This window comes from Schistocerca serialis, chromosome 6 (genome assembly GCF_023864345.2).
Source record: "Schistocerca serialis cubense isolate TAMUIC-IGC-003099 chromosome 6, iqSchSeri2.2, whole genome shotgun sequence".
In the NCBI taxonomy this organism is placed as follows: Eukaryota; Metazoa; Arthropoda; class Insecta; order Orthoptera; family Acrididae; genus Schistocerca; species Schistocerca serialis.
The window spans coordinates 638397871-638422195 of NC_064643.1; positions in this window are offsets into that span (position 1 = coordinate 638397871).

Here is a 24325-nt window from a genome sequence, read left to right on the forward strand (position 1 = left end):
CTTACATTTGAACATTATGACCAGTTTTTGTCTTCCTAGCTTTATTATCTAGTGCCACTTATTTTTTTCTGAAAACGATGTATTCAGGGAAAGATATTCATCTGATCAATCTGAGATTTGGCAATTTAAACGTTAATACACCCAAGCATATGTTGACAAAGTTTGAAAGAGCAACTTTAGCTATTAATTCCATTCTTAAATTATGGTGCAGTACTTGTGTGCTACGCACAGACGCGTTGTGGTGGCGTGGCACCACTAGAAGTCTCGGTACACTCGCTCGCCACTGTATCTCTCAAATGTTACAGCGCTTGTTTCGCCACAGCTGGATGCCAGAGTAACCGCTTGCGACACCACGAACTAATATGGGTGTTTTAGCACGGGTCGTAAACTGGTACCTCAGAACCGCTTGTGCTACTAATCTGTAAGCGTTATCGTCTCATGTATTCCGTATGCACTGCTGCAACAATAAATCTTGAGTGAATTATAAAACTCTAAAAGGATGTATTAATTTTTTCTGATCCGTCGGGACAGGTAGTTGTGGGTTTCACTAGTTTTCAGGAAGAGCTATAAGTACGTATGGATATAATAGAGGCTAGATTAAATCTTATTTGTCAGGCAGGATAAATACAGAGATTAGATGGAACCTTACTAGTCGAAGTGTGAAAGGATGGGAACGGTTACTGAAGGATATCGTGTTTAAATTACATTGGCAAGTCTTTTTAACACTTAGTCTCTCCATCAGTAAGTGTTATGTTTCCTATTTTCCACCATTACTTTCTCAGTGTCTGCCGTAATCTGTGCGTGATGTTAGGCTATGTTTATATATATTGCTGGATTGATTTCCCAACGAACGGACGTTGGGTCCTTGCGACTGTCAGACGTGGCAGCGATTTCCGTTTAGAATAATTCCCCTTTTCTGCCGCGGTGAACCTTTTATAGTGAGGCTGGCAACCCACAATAATTAGAATTATCGGTAACGGGAGAGTGGATATGAAAGGCTTCCAATAGCAATTGAAGCAGTGAAAAGTCCTGCAATATGCTGTCATCAAAACGTACAACTTATCTACTGATGCAAATTGACTGCAGTGTGGTCGCCTTCGCGGCGGGAAAAAGCTTAGCATAACGTCGTTGTGCTTCGCTGCTCTTTTATGATACTCAGTGAACCCATACACGAGGGAAATATCGGCAAATTCTTCATTAGTAAAACCATCAATACTGCTGACTATCACTATTACTGTAGTACTAAGAACGCCGCAAAAAAATAAATAAATAAATAAAATAAAATAAAATAAAATAAAATTCCGAGACAGAATCTAGCGTTACTGAATCAAAGCTTGACTCTGGTGAGTAAAGTGCGGATTACTGTCGTCCAGAGCAGTTATGGCCACTGAATGGAACGAGTTTGTTACCAAACAAGGTATACAGCGCATACTATCGACATTTGCAGTGCTGGACACGTATTTTTAGTAGCATACAGATATAAAGAAAACTGGGAATAAGAAACGTATGGCGTGATCTAGCTCTTGTTTTTGAGTAAGTTTTAGCATCAGAATTCCTGGCGTCAAATTCGTTCAATGAACAAGTGGTGGTCACGCAAGTGCCATCACACAAGCGGGAAAGATAATGAGTAAGAGGAAGTAAAAATATACAGGTGTCGAATCACTCAGATGTCTCCATAAATCAGCGCAGATGCCTCGAGACGTGCCTCTGGTTCTCGAGTAACTGCCGCTTCTTTGACAGGAAGAACAGACGTACGGAAGGCCAAATGATACTACGCCGCTAACGTGACTTAATGGCGCCGTTTGCTGTCGGAGCTGAAGGAATGAGAATAAAACTTCATCTGGAGGTTCTTAAGGAAGTATCTGACAGCCCATGGCGGACTGCCGTACTAGGAAGAACCGCCTTCTTCTCATGTTTGACAGCCTATTTCTATTCATGCTACTTCGTAAAACTTCTGACTGCTATTTCCTTTCACCACCTCAGGAAAAAATTCACACTTCCTCAACTTCAATAAATCGCTGTGTCCTTCCAGCAAGCTCCACTTATTTCGTTTTGTCCTGCTCAGTATACTTGTTGGATGGTATAAGTAAAATGGACGCTACTCTCTCTACATTTAAAGGAAAAAATAAGCGCAGAATGGAATAGTAACTCATATTTTGCTTGTAGCATTTTAAAAAGAAGCTCCTCAGATGGCTTTCGCCTGCAAATATTTTTTCCTTCGCATATGCATACTTTCTGTAGCGCACTTCATGTGTGGTATTATTTGCATTACATTTAAAGGGAAGAAATGAAGATTAAGATTTAACATTCCTTCGACGATGACATCATTACAGACGGTGCGAAACCTTGGATTGTGCCGTTTCAAAGGCATTCGCCTTAAGCGACTTAGAGAAGTCACGAAAAATCTGAATCCCTGGAGGAGGATTAGAACCACTGTTCTCTGGAATACGAATCCAGTGTCTTAGTCACCGCGCAACCCCGTTCCGTGCGTTACATAGGAGAGCTGACAGGCAGCAATCTGAAATTCAAACTGTTGCCGACCTAGCTCTTTTGTCTCCTGATGTTGAAGGCATAATCAGTGGTTCACGTAATTATATTGATAGTCTTCCAAACATTTGGAGTTACAGCCTAGAACAGGCTGCATGAGCACATGTAACGATCTGAAGGTGACTCTCAGAGCTGATAATTTTGGATCTAAGGCAAGAGTTGTCGTGGACGAAGTGGTTGTGATCCGTAAAATTGAAATATTCTATAGACCATGGGAAACTTCTAATACAACAAAGCTCGTAAGAGTAGCATACAATGAAGAAAGATTGATGCACAAGGAGCTTGGCACATTTTTTCAACCTTCGGAATTTTCGTGGAGTAACATAAATTTTGTACCTAGGATTAATGTTTTAGGAAATTAATAGTATTATGTAATTAATTCTTGGCCATAAAAATGGAAATTACTGTTATTTGGATGGAGATAAATGTTGGGTGGTATTGCCAATATTCATCTTGACTGTTCAGAAGCTCTTTTACTTATTACCGAGTATGGTCGACTATGCTTTGGCGAAACGTTATTCAGTCAATATCGTTAACAATGCAGGATGTGAATACAAATATTTTACTAACTAAGGATGTAGTTATATCTTACAACAAGGATGAATATGTATTTATATAGCCTTATACTCCCTAATATTGTAATATTTCCTGCTGTGACCAGTGAAACTAAGTAGGACCCTCGCCTCGCCAACAACTCTCCGGCATTTTCTCTTGCCAGTCTGCTCCTCTTCATCTACTGCCACCTTACGTACTTTCTATCGTTAGTTAGCAATCCGTCTCATTTCACTACGTATTCAAGTTCATAAGTTTTGTTTCAGTTTGGTTGTTATGTCCGGTGCTACTTTCTTTTCCCACACCTCTCCGTTTTTGCTGATTCTCAACGTCTAAGTCAACATTTTTGAAGACCTTCAGAGTCCTCTCCATCCTTTGGGCAAACTTCCACGTTGCACCTCCACATAAAAACCAATGGAAGATTTATTGGTTTATACTGTACATCTTGATCTTATGAAGCTAAATTTCTACCCATCATATCATGTCTGTCCAGAAAGTTTCGAGAGGAAAGTTTAGATGGTGGTTTCGATGCTTTTGGTGTTCTACATAGTCTCCCCTCCCCTCCCCTTCCCCCACCTGACTACAACACATGAACTGCCAGCTTGGGCTTTTGCGAGGTATCAGAGTCCCATTCTGCACTGTGTTGTTTTGTGGTAAGTTCGTATTAATAACACCAACTCTCGTCACCCGTGATGATTTTTTTTTCAGGAAAGAATTGTCCACGTTTTTCTTTTCACACTAGTCGCAGCAGGCGCCCATGCGTTTTGTTCGGGAGTTAAGGTGTGAAGGAGACACTTTACACACACTTTTCACTTCTTCAAAAGATTCTGAACAATGTCTTGAACTCTTGATTTGGAGATGTTCAGTTCCTTACTCCACAGCGATTTGCGACACAGCAACGTTAACACACTGTGGTCGCAAGTGCTCTGCTTGACACTGCCCTTTTCAGAACCGAATGAACATCTGTTGTTTCCAGTTGTTAATACAATCTGCTGAGGTAGCTACTGCGCTGATGTTGCTTGTACGCCAGGAATAAAATCAGTCTCGGACCTCTTTGGGCGAGCGGTGTACAATTTATCGTGAATGTGTCAGTTCTGTAGAAGCTGTCTCCCCTCAGCCATGGGAATTTCATAGGTTGATGTTTTGTCCGTTGCAAATCTGGATTTCTGGCCGACGTATGACGATTTTTTCTGGCATTTCGCCAACATGAGTGGCTGGTATTGTCAATGAATCACCCTCTTGCTCGTGGCGGATCGACGGTGACCGTTTTCTGACCTAACTGTTTAGTCACATGTCGCAGTGATACATAATTGATTGCTATGGTTTTACGTGTGACTTACCTGGGAAAAAGAGCGAAGTCTGTCAAGTTTGGAATGTGAGAGTAGAATTTATCCACTGGTGGTGCGACGCGGAAGTAACTGACGGCATTCATTCGGGTAACGCTCATACATGGCAAGGACTACGGGAGAGGATACGCGTGCTTCCGTGACCGAACGACTTGAATGTTCTCGCTTAATGGGATGGCGTCGCTAAGCCGGAGATAGGAACTGTGGTTCAAAAAGGCACGAGGACCGTGGAGAGGCCCTTAGAGACGGAAGAACGGGCCAAGGACTCCCCCACTTGAATATGCACATCAGAACATATATCAGTCATCTATACACATCGTGGGAAAACAGCTGCCTCTTTGTTCAGGAAAATTCTCAGCCAGTGACGGCGAGAGCCGCGTACAGTGCCTACCCCTAGTGACTTTACGAATATACTACATTTGACTACTGAGAAAATTCTGCGTTAATTTCCGGGTATTTCGATCTCGATTGTCAGTGATGCAAAATTTACAAGTCCTTCCCTCCAAGCGATATTTTAATTGAATATGAGTGGCTTTGGTATCATCTTTTCTTCCTTGCAACTAATTTATGAGTAGATCCGATAATTAACAAACATTACAAATTGATTTCTATATTTCTAAACCGTGGTGTTATTATGACGCTACTTCTACCTTGTATAACGGATACCATTATTTAATAATGATGGTATCTATTTTACAAGGGAAAAATAGCGTCACAATAAGACCACAGTTTATAGGCGGAAACACCCAACTGCAGAACAATCACTGGAAACTGATATATCCATAAAATACTTGGGAGTATGCGTACGGGGTGATTTAAAGTGGGACGACGTCAAGAAATTAACAGCAGGTAACGTGATACCAGAGAGATTCATTGATAGAATCCTCAGGATTTGCAGTCCGACCAGAAAGGATGATTCCGGGTGATCAAACACTTCCCATCGAAAACGCTGCAGAAACATATTCATTGCCCCTTCAGAGTGCGGCCGAGAATTGTCATGCAGAAGGAAACGCATGACAGTTATGTCATCTGGGCTGCATGACATCAGGTGAAATCTCACACCAGGCCCTCGTATGTGGCGGGAGGCACTTTTGTTCTAAGCCTCCGTATGTGCTCACTTTGCGTTCTGAACTGAAAAGAGCGACGTGACGTGATCGACGGGCATACTAGAAACACTGCCCGACACATCTGTGCAAAGCTTCATCTGATTTTCACTGTGATTTGCATTTCGCACCCATCGGACCTTACTTTCCGAATAGCCCTCGTATTACAAACAGTGTGTTGATTTGCAAGCAAGGCAGACAGCTTGCAGTTATCACTGCAGAACCGCGGACCACACATGTACACAACACCTATAAAAGTATCGAACAGGAAACATAAAAAAATTTTACGGGAAAAATTAATGTTGGGAAGATTGTAAGACGGAAGCCAATAGGCAGTACGTCAGTAAACGGCCACGAAATCCTCTCCAATTCCATAGACTGGTGATTTAGAGGGATGTGTACGCCTTGTTCCACAGTTTCACCAGAGCCGCTCCCTTTTTTTTAAATTATACACAAATATTCCACTTAGGGACCAAGCCTTTTCAAATAGTGGACAACAGCAGTTGGCTCTATACGAACTGTCTCCCTGATAGTGCGAAAGAAACAAAATGTTCGCTCGACTTCTAGTTGCAAACAAACCCCATTTCTCTTGCTCTCCGAAGAAGATGCGGGTGTCAACTTGAGTCACGAGTGTTTTGTTTGCTTGTTGTTTTACTGTTTCCCGCCTGTGGGTAGCAGGCTGCACAAAACTGCTATCAGCTGCACTTCTCCCGAGCAGTTGCCGTTTACATCTATATCTGTATCTATCATCCACGAGTCACCTTGCGGTGTGTGGCGGAGTGTAGCACAGCCCTTCACCCTTTCCCTGTTCCAGTCGCGAGTAGTTCGCAGGAAGTACGGTTATTGGTAATCAGAAGTGTGAACTCGAATCACTCTACTTTTACGTTCTTGGTCTTTTCTCGCGATTTATGTTGGATGAATCAATGTATGCATACACTGTTCTAAGACTGTATCCTCTCATAATTTCAACAGTAAACCACATTATGATCGCAGACTGACGAGCAAAGTTCAAACGTTGGTCGAATGGGAGTTTTGTAACGTGCATCCTTTCTGGTCGGACTGCAAATTCTGAGGATTCTACCAACGAATCTGTCTGGCACCGCCTTAACTGCGATTAATTTTATGACGTCATCCTACTTTAAATCGCCCCGTACTCATACTCCTAGGTATTTTATGGATATGACCGTTTCCAACGATTGTTCTGCAGATGGGTCTTTCCGCCTATTCCTCCTATTTATGAGCAATACGTCAATTTTTTTTTACTTTGAGGGTAAACTACCAATCCCTCCAGCAAGCATCGACCCTTGTTGCAGCATTATGGCACGACTTCGGAGAGTTGAAGCTTCTCTGTATGCAACAGTACCATCTGTGGAGAGCCTCACGGAGCTTCTAATGTTGTCCACTGAGTCATTCATATGCAGGGCTCCAGTAAATGATGCATGGTTTCCAAAACTCTATATTTTCAAAAGTATTGCATGTATAAATAAGATTGTTGCATGAGTAAAACCGCCAAGTTTGCATTTTACACACTACGAATGTTCTGTGAGTGCCCCTCTGGTTACACGACACACGTCCAACCAGCAGTGACGTTCGTTCCTTTCGTCGTGTAGCAACACAGTAACATCCTGTAAATGGCCACCACAGCAGCACTGGCGCATTCTCTGAGCTGTTCCGATGTTCTTGGCAGCGGGAGCGCGTAATCACAGTTCTTAATGTATCCCCAAAGGACAAACTCAGAGGGCAATAGGTCAAGCGACATAGGGAGCCGAGGAAAAAGAAGCATATCCGCTTCACAACTACTGTCAGACCAGCGATGGGTAAATTCGTCGTTTAGGGGGCGACGAACATCGATGCTCCAATAACGGCGTGCCCCGTCTTGTTGGAAGATGAAATTCCCGGAATCAGCATTCTGTTGTAGAAACAACCACAGTTGCAACGTATAAAGATAAGAGCTATCCGCCACAGCCTTCTTGTAGCAGAAAAATTGCCCACACAAACACAGCTTCACAATACGCCACAATTTCATGTGTGTGTTCATTGTCCTCGATTAATTTCTTCAGATAACTGGAAGTTTGCTTCGTCCCTGAATATCTGCAGGAAGACAAAATGTTCATCGAATGATAATGATGATGTCTAGTTTGTTGGGCACTCAACTGCGCGGTTATCAGCGCCCGTACAAATTCCCAACCTTTCTCGCAACTTTCATGAATCATGATGAAATGATGAGGACAACACAAACACCCAGGCACCTCGAGGCAGGTGAAAATCCCTGACCCCGCTGGGAATCGAACCCGGGACCCCGCGCTCGGAAAGCGAAACTCGACCGCGAGACCACGAGCTGCGAACTGTACGTTGAATGCTTTCTGGACTGTGATGCGAAATTGAAAGTGCCGGACGTAATGTTCCTGTTTTAATTGTTGCACAAGTTGCAGACGGTACCGTTTGAAACTTAACCGCAATCACAAAATGTTCCATACTACTTGCAGCCCTATTCCTTGTTCGTGGCCTGCATGGGACGTTGATTTTTTGAACTGCGTACGACACTTTACCTCACTCTCGCCACGCATATTCAAACACAGAAAAGCTCTTTTCTTGCTTTGTCGCCATTTTGTCAAGGCAATGCAGTCGTAACACCAACTGGTGAACACGTTGCAAACTTGGTGAGTTTTTCGCTCTATTCAAGCATCAGTCATACACTCAGGAGCATTGGAAATAGGGCACCCAGAGGGGAGCATTGGATGGAAATGAAATTTATTAGACATAACGATACAGATAAGAGATTCACTTGATCCCAAAATCAAGACATGTAAACAAGTACACTGAGTACAAGTAGACAGATACAGTACATCAATAAGGCGTTTCACCACTTTTTTCTGCAGTACACGCGCAGCACGAGTTGATTAGAGTCTGATGTCCTGAGGCAGATTTTCCCACCAATCCTGAACACCCACCCCCGAACAATGTACAGAGTAACACGGAGGGTTCTGCTTTTTCCGCTGGTCCCGCGCAAGCTCTTTAGGAGACAATTCCGGTTAGCAGGCCGGTCATGGAAGAGTAGGAATATAACGTAGGAAGTCTTGAGGAACTCGAGCTGTATGCAGACGAGTATTATTTTGCTGGAAAAGTGCCCCTGGTACACCAGTAGGAAAGATCCAACATGGTGTCGAAGAGTAACGCTGGTCCATTGAGGACACACGTACCGCATTTAGAGGGGTCTGCTATCGTAGGCCATGCCCCCAGACCATTACGTCAGCTTGGCGGGTGGTATAAGGCGCGTAGCGTGTTTGGAACTGAACCGTTCACCAAGCTGCTTTCACACCCGTATGCGGTTATCATCTGTCCCCAAAACGAATGGTGAATCATTACTAAGCAACACGTTTTGCCAGTCTGCGTCAGTTCATGTCGCTCTGGTTTGGCACCACTGTAGACGGTGTCAGCGATGTCTTGGTGTTAACTGCATCTACATCTACATAGATACTCTGCAAATCACACTGGCAGAGGGTTCATCGAACCACCTTCACAATAATTCGCTATTATTCAAATTTCGAACAGCGCGCGGGAAAACGAACACCCACATATTTCCGAGCGAGCTCTGATTACCCTTACTTCATTATGAAGTTCATTTCTCCATATATAGGTCAGCGCCAACAAAATATTTACGCACTAGGAAGAGAAAGTTGGTAATTGGAATTTCGTGAGAAGATCCCGCAGCAGCGAGAAACGCCTTTGGGAGCAGAGACTCCTGAGGAAAGTTAGCCCACGTGCGATAGTAACAAGGACTCCACAATAAATGTGCCTAGGAAATCTAGTACTCTTTCGGTAGTGATAGAGCGTGAGGATGGCGGTAACGTGCCGCCAAAACTGGTCGTGTGGGGCAATAACGAAATTCTCAAGATATGGCTGTGGTGGTACATTTTCTCGTACATATCATCAGCAGAAGTCCATCGTCCATGCAATAGGATGGACATCCATAAATACAACCAGATCTGTTCCACAAGAACGATGTTTTCTAAATCAGAGTTGACTGTGTGTCAATAGACCGTTCTGATCGAGGTAATTCATAATGTTCTCACACAATATATGTTCCAAAATCCTGCTGCATATCTACCTTAATGATATGGGCCTGTAATTTAGTGGATTACCCCGACTACTGTCTTGAATATTGGTGTGACATGTGCCACTTTCCAGTCTTTTGGTACGCATCATTTAAATGGCTCTGAGCACTATAGGACTTAATATCTGAGGTCATCACTCCCCTAGAACTTAGAACTACTTAAACCTAACTAACCTAAGGACATTACACACATCCATGCCCGAGGCAGGATCCGAACCTGCGACAGTAACAGTCGCTCGGCTCCGGACTGAAGCGCCTAGAACCGCACGGCCACAACCGCCGGCGGTACTCATCTTTCATCGAGCGAACGGCTGTATATGATTGTTGGAGCTAGTGTGTCAGCAGAGTCTGAAAGGAACCTAACTGGCATACAGTCTGGACCGAAAGACTTGCTTTTCAAAATGGTTCAAATGGCTCTGAGCACTATGGGACTTGACATCTGAGGTCATCAGTCCCCTAGAACTTAGAACTACTTAAACCTAACTAACCTAAGGACATCACACACATCCATGCCCGAGGCAGGATTCGAACCTGCGACCGTAGCGGTCGCGCGGTTCCAGACTGAAGCACCTAGAACCGCTCGGCCAAGACTTGTTTAAGTTGCTTCACTACTCTGAGGATATCTACTCCTAAGTCACTCCTGTTCTTGATTCAAATTCTGGAATATGTACTTCGTCTTCTTTGCTGAAGGAATTTCGGAAGTATGCTTTGGCAGCACTGTCGTCGATAGTATTTCCATTGCTATCGCACAGAGAAGGCATTGAATGTGCCTTGCCGCTAGTATACTTTACATAAAAAGAGAAACTCTGTGGGTTTTCTGTCGGTTGAAACGTCCCCTTTGAAAAATTAGTGAAGTACTGTGCTGGTAAATCCCTTACGTTATTTGATTTTCAAACAGCTGAGCAGAACTGAACGTACTCAGACATTTCGCTCTTTACCTATTCTGATCAACACTAAACTGACACACAATATTTTTAGCGCAACGCAATCTGACTTTCAATAATCCCTACAAAAGAATGGCCCTGACTAACATTAAACTATACCTTTCACAAATCACTTACCTCACAAAATTCTTCGTTACTCGAACTACTGCAATACAGCGAGCGCCACTACTGCCAGCTAAATAAAAGATTCAAACTACTGAAGGCACTAACTACTGATAGGCACAGTTAGCAAAAGAAAGATTTTGATTGAGAACAAACAATGTATTTACCTTAATAGTATTCAAAAGTCATAATATATATAGCAGTTCATGACATCCAGTCTTACAGATTTCAGAACTATGCCATTTCTCTCCCCACATCCACCACTGCCGGCGGCTCACCTCCAACTGCGCAACGCTACATGCTGTTAACAGCCAACTGCCCAACACTACAATGGCCAACAACAATGTAAACCACCACAGACTGCACACAGCACAGCCAGTGATTTTCATACAGAGCGCTACGTGGCGGCGGCGTTACCAATATAAGAACCTAAACAGCCTACTTACATAGCCCCCATGCTACCCACAAAAAATTTTACAAATTGTTTTGGTCAGTGGCCAATAATGATTTGATAAAATTTTTCATAATTACAATAACAAGGATATAAAATGCACACACTTATTGATACAATGTTGGTCAGAAGCAAAAATTTTCTCGCAGTCCCATAAGGACAGTCCTGATAATTCATCACAGTAAAATTACAGTGTTTTTTTTCTCAAAGGTTGAGCAGTAAAAGAGAATGCACATGGAAGTAGTGGATTTCCATGCAGTGTTGAAGAAGTAGTGTTGTCCTTCCAACGGAAAGACAGTGCTGACTCTTGACTTGCAGACAGGTAATGGGCCACAACAGAACAAACCCACAGCAGAGTCAGTGGAAGTTTTGAAGAATATTGGTAGGTAGGTCATCACAGAGCAGTCCCACTGTAGTCCTGGTAGAGATTACGGTATTGGTGGGCCACGAGAGGTGCAGACCCACTGCAGTCCTTGTAGAAATAATTGTATTGGTAGGCCATCAAAGATGCAGACCCACTGTAGTCTTTGTAGAGACGGCCAGCAGCCATCTGCTGCGACTGTGCAGGTGCACAATCACTATCGAAGAGTCATGCGGAGAATATAGCAAGTCCATAAACCACCACTTGTGCACTCACAAAGTTTTTTTTTTCTCTAAATGTCCTCAGAACCAGCAATGCTGTTATCCAGTCCCTTGCTGAAATATTAACACACGTGCAAACACTATCAGTCCCTACTTCTCACATATTGTCCATATACTATGACCAAGAGAAACGTGTGCAGTGAAATGTAACTTACAAGTTACTTAATTTGATGAACTGGTGTCAATTACAATTTTATAACATAAGAATACAATAACAAAGGTACAAAATACATCATTAAAGAACATTACAATACAGATAACATTTGTAGTAATAGGGGCTTTACAAAAGAATAGAAATAAACATATACATCAGTGTTATGGGAATTATGACATAAGTAAATACATAAAAGATCAGAATAACTTTTGAAGCATCAACTTCACACATGAGCAGTAAAACAAAACAGAATAAATAATGTCTAAACATCTTTACAAAGTAAATAACATAGTATTAGAAAAATTCTACAACATAACTCTCATCAGCTAAACACATAAAGACAGAAAAAACACAAATACACAAGAGTACACAAACACATAGCAGAATAACACAAGAGGAAAGGGCAGGGTTTGTTTTCAGTGTAACATTTGGTACTGCAGTCCAACACAAAACTTCATTCCATAGATCTTTCGTCTTATTTCAACATTTGTTTCCATAAAAAAAAATCCTATCCAAGCATGCTTTCTGTATTTATATGTTCACATATTTCTTACCTCATTATTTATTTTCCATTATCTTGCCTCATCATTTATTTCCAAGAAAATCCTACCTAAACCTGTTGTCCCTAAACAGTACTTTTTTGTTCATATCCACTTTTAAAATACTTTTTTGACCAAACCATTTTCTTATAGCTTCTCAATGCATTTCTTCCAATTCATCATAGTTAGTTCCTTATATAGTCTACCCCCTCTTAACCTAACTTAAGTCTACTGAGCGCAGATGCTAAACTAAGGGACGAGGCAATGCAGCAGCACAAAACAATTAACACAAACAGCAATGACAAAAAAATGCAAATTGGCAAAGCAAGCAGCAGTAAATCTAAATTTGGAGAGCAAATGCAACATTATCACTAATATGAGCCAATGTGCAGCAAAAAGAAAAATGAATAAGTAGTAAAACTGGCTTCACAGAGTAATATAAAGTGAAATTTAGTAGCACTATGCCTGGCAACCAGCAGCAGCAAATGCAATAACTAATATCTAAACATGACAAAGCTCAAGCAGAAAAAATAGTACACTAAAGACAACAATGCAGATAAGGGAAATGTCTATTCACATCTTAATGTCTATACAATTAAAGTGGTGCACAACAATAAGTTATTCTACCAAAAAATTGCCAAGTAGTTGAAAAGAAAATTATGTATCCAGTAACTGTTATTAATCCCTTCTTATTGTTCTTTCCTTTCCAAGGGCTCCTTTTCGAAGAATGTGGATCATAAAATTATTATTTAATATATCTGTTGGCAGAAAGTGTTCACATTAGCAAATGCATTTAGATTTATTCTGTAAAACCAATGCTGCAACACATCTGGAAACCAGATATTAAACAAAATGAGAAATCTCTCAACTAGAAAGACAATAGATGTAAAATGTTTCTCATCATTTCATTAGGCATTTTAGTAAATGTCATAAATTAAGAGCTCCACAGTGTAATCATATGTTTTCAAGTTTGAGCGTGTTGTATTTGTGATGCTTTCTACAAAGGAATGTCAATAGCGAGGATACTGGCCTCTTTTTTTTTCTCCACCTGTGCCTCTGAAAGGCACACACTAATGGCTTTTCTCCAGGCAACTGTTGCACAGCTGGATGCCAACGACGCATTACATGAAGGTGGTCACTTAACTTTCTTACCGAAATATTTACGACACCAGTTTGCACTACAGTGACAGTCTCATATAAAAATTTCACAGGTCGAGAATTTGCGTTGCAAATCTGTAGAAACAAAATCCTATAAATATAGCAGTGTCCAAAAAATTTTCGCCAGCATTGTGATACATTCACACACTGACACACACTTCATAACTCTTAAAGTATGATTCTTGGTTTCTAAAATCCGTTTTCACAAGTCAGAGTCCCTAACCACTACTCATTATTCCTTACCTTATTACACATATACATATTCGTCAACACTTCTTCAATACTTCATCATAATAAATACGTAGCGTAATCAAATTTCTCGTATAGCATCAGCTTATTGATCATAAACATACCTCAACAGCATAATACACATTGTCATTGTAATAATAACATCATAAAAACTAAGCCAAATCTCAAAAACGTCGTAGCTTTCTGCAATAATTTCAAAACCTAAAAAAATTCTCTGCTCATTTCAATAGTGTCATCTACCTCAACCGTACTTTAAAAATCGTGATCCCATACCAGATATATCAATCAAAGCTCTCATAGTATCACAATGGTTCCGAAAAAATACGAACAGTTTACAAAGTACAGACAAAATACAGTTTCATAAGTGTGAAGTTATCCAACTGTGTGATTGCGTAAACATCTATCACTGATGTAGTAAAAAAATGTTTGTTTCTCTGTTAAATAATCAGCTAGCTGTGTAATTCTGTGTTGGAGAAATATGGTACTGATGTGTAAAGTTGTATAAGCAAATACCTTATTATCTAGGGCTCCTTGTGCCTGCCAAACACATGGTACACAAAGTAGGCGTGTACCCCCTGAGGATTAATGTAATTATACCCTCAGGTGTTACAGATTACAGCAATGGAATGAAATGTATCACGGAAAATCTTCGTATCATTGTACTTCAAATATCTTTAATAATAAATGTTTTAAGTACAAAATTAATCACTCAAATACGTGTACTGTAGCGCTAAACTGTGCGTCTTGTTGTAAGACAATCTCTGTGGAAGTGTCGTAGTTATCGTCCTCTGAAATCTAAGTTCTGCAGAAGTCAATGTACTTACCTCATGATAAACAAAAGTGAAATGCTTTGCGTACAGATATCGTAGTTATTACGTACGGTACCGTGATCAAGAAAGTACTACACTGTAACGTATTGTTGTGCTACAAAAAAAAGGCTGTCTTATTGTAGCTATACCACAAAGTTACTACTAAAACATGTTTTACTTTCCAGAATAATACATAAAAACTGTGCAGATATAAAACAGATACACCGCAAAAGCAACAATGTAAATTGTGTCACATATTAGTAGCGTCGTGATATAAATGTGTAGCTATCAAAGAAACCAAATGCTAAGTCATCTTTAATCTCACCGAATGTACTTCAAATAAAGAGTATCTTTTCAAGTAAACCAAAATGTTGCATTAAAATCTCATTAGTAGTATATGTTTTAAGTATGTAAGCCTGATAGTCGTTACGTAATCGTGCAACTAACAAGCAAGAATGTACAAATAACAACACTGTGTTATCTGTTCATTATAAGAATGCATTCGTAATTTCTGTTTAAATAAGTTCTCTTGGTTCTTGGCTGGATATTTAACTTCAAACATTGTTGCATGGTAACAGTTTCTAAGTCTGACAAAGCATACTAGTAACGTGAAGTGAAAAGATTTATGACAAAGACAAAGTTAAAAAGCAGATTATCTTTCAATAAACATTTGACAGTCGGCAACAGAAACCAAAACATTGCATTAAAACAAGCGTTCAGTGCATAGTGCTGTGGAATGTGGAAAAAACAGCAAATTGGCGCTCATAGAAAGAAGAACAACACTAAAAATACAACAGGAGCGTAATATGTAAGAAACTGTCTACACAACCTGCCACTGATGATGCCTTGCAGAAAATAAAGGCGAAATGCGTGTGGCACTAAAATTGTGTTTTATTCAGTTGCTGTCAGACGGTCCATAAGTGAAAATTATCAATATACCATAGTGTCTTGACTTCTTTGAGAAAACTGTGAGGACCCAAAACCTGAATCTGCGGTATTTGCAAGATTGTGTCCTTTCATTCCCGATTCCTGAGGCGGGCTGTTGCCGACCGATCGATCGATAATGCTTCCCTGTTCACTAATTGTTTCACTGTCTACACCATTGTTTGCAGCCAGCTCCATTTCCCTACGCACCATTACCAAATTACTATGTTGAACATTAGTTCATTCAGCACACGGTGGCGCTAACACATTGCTTTCGTCTTCACTGTCACTTCTCAGTTTACTTTGGAGCCTAGTATTACGTTTTTCACACGACATTATTGTCACAATATTTCACACGACAACACAGAAAAGCACAATTTGAAGAGCAAAAATAAGAAAATACATTAACATAGCACTGAAAACAATATCTAGTTAATCGCAAGCGCAGCTGCGAAATACTTGGTGCAAATCTACATGCATGCCACAACTGTTTTACTGTACAACAATGAAAGACTACTACTGCAAAGGAGATTCTCTCTACAATTACGCGCTAGCAATAAACAAAAGCTACACTAATTACACAAACTACAAGAAAAAATCAGAAGATTCCAGTGAGGTATCCTCGGTTAAGGGTCGACAAATGAAACGTCCCCTTTGAAAAATTAGTGAAGTACTGTGCTGGTAAATCCCTTACGTTATTTGATTTTCAAACAGCTGAGCAGAACCGAACGTACTCAGACATTTCGCTCTTTACCTATTCTGATCAACACTAAACTGACACACAATATTTTTAGCGCAACGCAATCTGACTTTCAATAATCCCTACAAAAGTATGGCCCTGACTAACGTTAAACTATACCTTTCACAAATCACTTACCTCACAAAAATCTTCGTTACTCAAGCAACTGCAATACAGCGAGAGCCACTATTGCCAGCTAAATAAAAGATTCAAACTACTGAAGGCACTAACTACTGATAGGCACAGTTAGCAAAAGAAAGATTTTGATAGAGAACAAACAATGTATTTACCTTAATAGTGTTCAAAAGTCATAATATATATAGCAGTTCATGACATCCAGTCTTACAAATTTCAAAACTCCGCCATTTCTCTCCCCACATCCACCACTGGTGGCGGCTCACCTCCAACTGCGCAACGCTACGCGCTGTTAACAGCCAACTGCCCAACACTACAAAGTCCAACAACAATGCAAACCAGCCGCAGACTGCACACAGCACAGCCAGTGATTTTCATACAGAGCGCTACGTGGCGGCGGCGTTACCAATAAGAGAACCTGAACAGCCTACTTACAAGGTTTGAAGACAAAGTTTCGTTGTGGAAGCTATTATAAGTATTTCATATTGACGTCAGCGCTGCACTATACGAGAAGGGTGCCTGGACCGCAAATTCGCATCCGCAATCCGTATGGAAATGGTTTGTCGAATAAGCGGGACCCGTAGGTCTGCTTGTGTCGAAGAACGAGTCACTATGTAATCTCTGATCGCTTGCTGCACGAACCTTCGATCCCCTCACCTAGTCGTCTTCGTGGTCGCCCCAGACCCGGTACGTCGCTCGTGGCTGCCATCTCGTGCCCACTGCTCCAAACTTCGTCTGACGGAACACGCCTACCGATCGAACCGGCAAACCACAGGGCGTGTCGACCAGCCTGTGGTTTTCATGCCGATGTTCAAAATGTTCAAATGTGTGCCAATTCCTATGTGACCGAACTGCTTAGGTCATCGGTACCTAGACTTACACACTACTGAAACTAACTTATGTTAAGAACAGCACACACACCCATGTCGGAGGGAGGACTCGAACCTCCGGCGGGAGGTTCATGCCGATGGTTAGGCCCCTCTAATACTGGCTTATCTGTGACCAATGTCGCTTGACACCCCTACCTGGCATTCTGCGCCTATTAAGGAGGCTGCAGTCGGGATGTGATCGTCACGTGCACGGCTAGTCCACTATGCGCCATTTAAACAGAATCCTTTGCCCGATTGCAGCGCCACTGCGGGGTCTGTGTGCATGTGCATTGTGCGACGGGGCGGTAAAAATAAAAAGAAGAATTGCGGTTGCAGCGTTTCCACACGAATGTGCATATACAAATGGTTAAAAAAGGTTATTGCAAATTTTGGCTCTCACGTGAGTCTCAGGAGATGATCTCCACACTTGGTACATTAGTACACTTCCACGCCCGAGCATTTGTTATAGTTTTCAATTAATTATTCACTCAGACATAAGTACAGTTTATGCTAGAGAACAAGAATTAGGCGATTGTTATATTAAAATCAGTTTTTCACGACACAGTTCAATCACTATTTATTGGAGTTGTCCTTTTCTTTCAAACAATGAAATTATTATTGGTGAGACGGTTTACAGTTTTACTTCAATAATAATTTGACTCCGAGCCCCCTACAGCCGTAATGTAGGCTGCTATAATCGAAAGTTATTCTATCAATTCAAACAGAACCACAAGTCCCACTGTCCTCTTTGTTCTAACAGTTTTGGCGCGAAATCACAGAACGCCCCATGTTTACTTACGACGATGTATACCTCGTAAATCGCACTCACACAAATAATCGTAGCACTTCCAATTCACCAAATATATGCTTGCAAACTTGCACTATTAAACAATACTCTTTGTCGAAATAAATCGGCGCAAAAAGAATTCTCAAACGACGAGATTGGCCACCCTCAAGTGGGGCTTGCTCGCCACCCACCCTCCAAAACGACTGACCAACGACTCACCACTGGCCAAGATGGCCGCTCGCTTATATAGGCTCGGACGTCAACCCCCAGTTTATGCAAGTACCAATCTCACGAGTTAAGGTTACAAATTTTGATACATACATCCCTCGACAGAAATAAGTACACCGCGCTAAAAGGTACATCTTATTTACGATCTTACATTAATTTCTAGGATTATTCTGTCGCCCGCAAATCAAGTTTTAGTTTTTGCAAAGTTTCAGCACTTAGCGCAAATTTGTTTGTTTACATCCGTGCTGCAAAGTTTTAACATAGAACTGCCTATAGCACCGTTTTTAAACGTAATCGATAGTGGTCTACACATTTCGCTGCTCAAAATCTTCATATCTATAATAATTAATTAATTATGGGCGATAAATGTTAATAATAATTTCCAAACAATGAAAACTATTGCAAGTTAAGTGTATAGTATAACCCAACTAGTTTAAAATACGTGTGATACCACCCAAAATATTATATAGTGCCGTTCTTTACGTCACGAATTTTCTATTGAATTTTATAAACAATTTTCATTCAAACTTTGTTTATTGTTATTTACGGGGCTAATTATTTATGATCATAGCAGACGACTACGGCACTCGATCCGGTGTGACGAAACGGTCTTAATGAGTGCTCGCTCATCCCTGTAACTTGGTATTTACTATTTTTATTAATCTTTCAGTATTCGTGACATTAACCGATTTTGAGGCTACTATAACTGTTGCGTCTCGTGACTTGATACAAAGATCGATCTTTAAGAAGGTGCATATTGCTGACCACAATCCACTGCCGCATCGCTCTTCACCGTAAGTTACATAGTTTTAGCGTAATGCGAGAAAAACCAAACAATGCCCCAAGCTGCAGGCCACGTGGTCGCCCGCCGGCGGAGACCATCCTACCGACCGTTGCAAACCTCGCGTGGGCGCGCCACGCGATTCCGCGAATCGCGCACCATGTAGCGCGCTCGCTCTCCACAAAGCAATCCTTGCGTACTAGAAATATTCATCTAGTAACGGAGGTTTGTACCGTCACAATTGGCAGCAAACTCCGATTATTTGCATATCGTAAATTACTGTGCTTATTTGCAAAGTTTCGCCGTTGTACCTTTGTTCCCTCTGGGTGCGCTATTTTCAGTTTCCATAGGTGTATTTGCGCGTGAAGTACTTTAGAAAATATAGAACTCTGAAAACTAATGAATCATTTATAGAAGTCCTGTATACATTGTGAGGACCTACACCCCTTTGTGGTACGACCGAAGGTACTCCTACGTCTGAATGTTTCTCTCTGTTTAGACTGACTCGCTGTGTCCTACTTGCAGCTACATGTGTCGACATTAGAATACGAGCGGCCTCTGGTGCAAGCGAGCTGCCGGTGGAGACTGGAGGCGAGTATTAGGCGGAATCGGCGCAGCCCGCGAGATCTCGGCCGGCCGGTGCCGGCGTGCCGCGCGAGATAATTTAATTAACGCGATCCGCAGATGCCGGCCGGCGATCGGCCGCGCCCTCCATTACAGCCTGCGGACGTGATTATATTTATTATAGATCGTATCTCGCCGTGCCGCGCAGCGCCGCCGCAGCCCAGGCCGCCTTTTTGGGGCGCGCGCGCCGGCTCTCCACATTCCCGGACGCCGAATCTTTATTAATGAATTTATTCTCCGGCCGCCGTTTTAATCGCCAGTTTCGGCACTCCTGCGGCGTCCTCGGGCGGCCGTTATTTGGTGCGGGGCCGGCCGGCCGGCCAGCGCGGCACGCGCGCTCCACGTAATTGCGGCGGGCGGGCGGTTCCGGCCGTTTGGGATACGGCGGCGAGCCAAACCGCTCGGGCTGCGCTGCGTGACTTCCTCATTGGGTGCGAGACACGCGAGATCGCTACAGCTGCCAGCGGGTGGCGGACCCCTTGTCCGAGCTGCCCTCGCGCTCTCTCTCTGTGGACCAGTTTGTGATGGCCGTGTGCTCTCTCGTAACAGGTCCCTTTCGAAAACCAAACGATGGTAAAGAATGTTGTTTAAGATGTTATGACAGTGCGTCGTCCTCTCACCTACGCAGCTTCGTCTGATACTCGATAAAATTTGACTATAGACGGTTAATTTCGTGAATATTTGCAGGTTCACCTCGTTTGAGGAACCTCTGGGGTATTAGAAGACGGATGCGGCAAAACTACAAGAAAAGCTTTACACAAAGTAGGACACATGTCAAGATTCCGAGGTCTGTTCAAAAAATTCGGAAACTTTGTCCTATTACACTACTGGCCATTAAAATTGCTACACCACAAAGATGACGTGCTACAGACGCGAAATTTAACCGACAGGAAGAAGATGCTGTGATATGCAAATGATTAGCTTTTCACAGCAGTCACACAAGGTTGGCGCCGGTGGCGACACCTACAACCGATTTCTCATACACAAACAGCAGTTGAACGGCGTTGCCTGGTGAAACGTTGTTGTAATACCTCGTGTAAGGAGGAGAAATGCGCACCATCACGTATCCGACTTTGATAAAGGTCGGATTGTAGCCTATCGCGATTGCGGTTTATCGTATCGCGACACTGCTGCTCGCGCTGGTCGAGATCCGTACCAGATCGGTTTGGCGGAGGAGATAGAGAAGATCCAAAGAAGAGCGGCGCGTTTCGTCACAGGGTTATTTGGTAACCGTGATAGCGTTACGGAGATGTTTAATAAACTCAAGTGGCAGACTCTGCAAGAGAGGCGCTCTGCATCGCGGTGTAGCTTGCTCGCCAGGTTTCGAGAGGGTGCGTTTCTGGATGAGGTATCGAATATATTGCTTCCCCCTACTTATACCTCCCGAGGAGATCACGAATGTAAAATTAGAGAGATTAGAGCGCGCACGGAGGCTTTCAGACAGTCGTTCTTCCTGCGAACCATTCGCGACTGGAACAGGAAAGGGAGGTAATGACAGTGGCACGTAAAGTGCCCTCTGCCACACACCGTTGGGTGGCTTGCGGAGTATAAATGTAGATGTAGATGTAGATGTTAGCAAAATATGGAATCGGTGGGTTCAGAAGAGTAGTAAGGAACGCCGTGCTGGGTCCCAACGGCCTCGTATCACTAGCAGTCGAGATGACAAGCATCTTATCCGCATGGCTGTAACGGATCGCCGGCAGCGGTGGCCGAGCGGTTCTAGGCGCTACGGTCTGAAAACGCGCGACCGCTACGGTCGCAGGTTCGAATATTGCGTGAAAGTGTAATCATATGTCAGTTGTAGTATAATATATTTGTCCAATGAATACCCGTTTATCTTCTGCATTTCTTGTTGGTGTAGCAATTTTAATGGCCAGTAGTGTATTTATTCTGCGTTTTCTTCTTCGAAACACTTTCATCCACAGTAAATACACCGCTCCTAAAGCCGTTTCCACCTCGGGAAGCAGTCTTAGTACGCCTCTTAATGGATCGCGCGAAGCGCCGTCTGCAAACTTTCTATCTCGTCAAGTCCGCAGGGGCCAGGTCAGAATAGTTCGAAGGATGAGGCAGTTAAGTGATTTCGTTTTTTGTGCAATAGTCACTCACCAAGATGGATGAATGTGCACATGCGTTATCGTGATGCAAGAAGCATAAAATATCTCGGCACATTTCAGGCCGTTTCCTTCTCACTTTTTCTCGCAGGCGTCTCAAGACGTACCGATAGTACCATAGATTAAACGTTTGTCCCTGTGGTACGAATTCATGATGAACTAATCGTTCAAAGTAAAAAAAAAAAAAAATTATCAGCATGGCTTTGGCATTAGACGTGACCTGACGAGTGTTGTTTGGTCTTGGATAACCTTTACGATACATTGTGGAGATTGAATTTTGGTCTCAACATCATAACCATAGACCCACGTCCTATCACCAGTTATGATTGTCTTAAGGGACATCTCGTTCTCATTTGTGAGATCGAAAACCTCTTCACAGACTGTGAGCACGACTCACGCCCCAGCCTCACAGCTATACTTCTGCCAGTATCTCGTCTCCTACCTTCCAAACTTCACAGAAGCTTTTGTGCGAGGATGGGGCGTGAGTCGTACTTGGGCAGCTCAGATGGTAGAGCACTTGCCCGCGAAAAGCAAAGGTCCCGAGTTCGAGTCTCGGTCCGGCACACAGTTTTAATCTGCCAGGAAGTTTCATATCAGCGCACACACCGCTGCAGAGTGAAAATCTCATTCTGGTGAGAACCATTCGTAACACCGAGTACGGCGTTAGCACTCATCCCTGTACGGTTCATTCATATTTTGGCGTGTGTCTGTAAACGTTTTCTTGTGTTTCACACAAAATTAATGGAGATACTTTGTTCCTCTAACTCTGCCATCTCGAAATTCGCAAAATTCGCAAACTGTACGACACAACATTCTACTCAATACGGCGTTCAATAATAAAACACACAGAACAATGAAACTTTACGCAGTTGCACATCAAACACGGACGTGTGCAGGGATGCCGACCGCATTTCACTCCAACAAACTATAGGGGGTAAATTGAGAATGTTCCAGAATTGTTTGAACAGAACCTGTATAAATCAAATCACAGTGCTCGATGTGGGCAGCGTTAGTGACGTCAAAATGTGCGTGTAATTCATTTAAGTCACTGATATTGGGGTGCGACGGCAGCCGGCTTTGACAATCTGTTCATTGGTTTGCCTCTTGGCAGGTGTGAAGTAATTCGATGCTACAACACGGAGCAGATGATTCGTCTACACGTTTTGGCATACCTCACCTCTAGTCCAACTAAGCCATGGTGGGTGTTACGAATCGAAAATTGGAAACATTCTCTATCCACTGATATGTGTCATTTTTCTGTGTGTGTTGTAGCTGGCTCTAAGTCGTCTTCAGAAACCCTGGAGATACTTATTAATGACTCTCAACGGTAAAGAAAGGAAAATTCATTTCTTTGGTCCCTCGTAATATTCAGTTATTGACTTTTCCTGTCCCTCAGACAACCAGCGGTGCTGTTTAAACAGTCTATAAAATCGGTCAGTCGTCAGTTTCTGTTCCAGCTTTTTGTAAGGATATTCTTACAGTTAGTCCGAGTAATGTAAGAGACATTCAAATGAAAACAAGACAGACAGAAGCAAACTGTTTATTATTTCAAAAGCAATCGCCATATCTGTTAATACATTAATCCCACTGTGTGACAAGACGGTCAGTGTCTTCATAAAAAAGTGTTTGCTATTACCTCTGGAAACTTGATTGACAACGACATGCACCTCTTCATCCACAGCAAATCAACGTCCGCGAATGTCTTTCTGAAGGGCTCCAAAACTATGGAAATCGTACGGCGAGGGAGGATGTGTAAGGGCTTTCCAACAAAACTTCTGCAGCGTACAACCTTGGCAAAGAGTGGGCGACGATGTTCCTGGCAGGTTGCTTCGACTACGCTGCAGAAGTTTCTCTGAGAAGCCCTTACACACCCTCTGATCGGCCGTGACCTTTCAAAAAACCGTTCCGGTATGCGCCTTGATTTTGGGAAATCATAAAAAAAATCTGTCTAGATATTCAGTGGGGCGTTGCGCCACCGTACTCTTGAACATGAATCCAGGGCCTACAACTGCACCACATCACTCGATTATTAGTAGGAAGCGTCATAAGTTTCACTTGTGTAGACTGATGTTTATTATTTAACGCACCATCATAATTTGGCCTGTTTATTATAGCTAGAATATGGGGTCATAATTTCAGTAATACGTAATTACCCTGAGTATGTAATGCGTAGCATATTTATACTTAATCCAGAAAGTTGTACAGTGCATGGTGAGGTAATAAATATTGATGTATACAGCAGCTTTAGCTATGTTAGAACTTTAGGTTCCTTTTCTTACATTCAGTTAAGAGACAGTGACAGAAAGGAGCGTCCATTAATTGAACGAAGGAGTCCATAGTGTGCTATGGCAAGATGTAAGATCAGCACTCTGTCATGCCCTTTTTGTAGGCATACGGTACCCTAAACAACGAGGTTC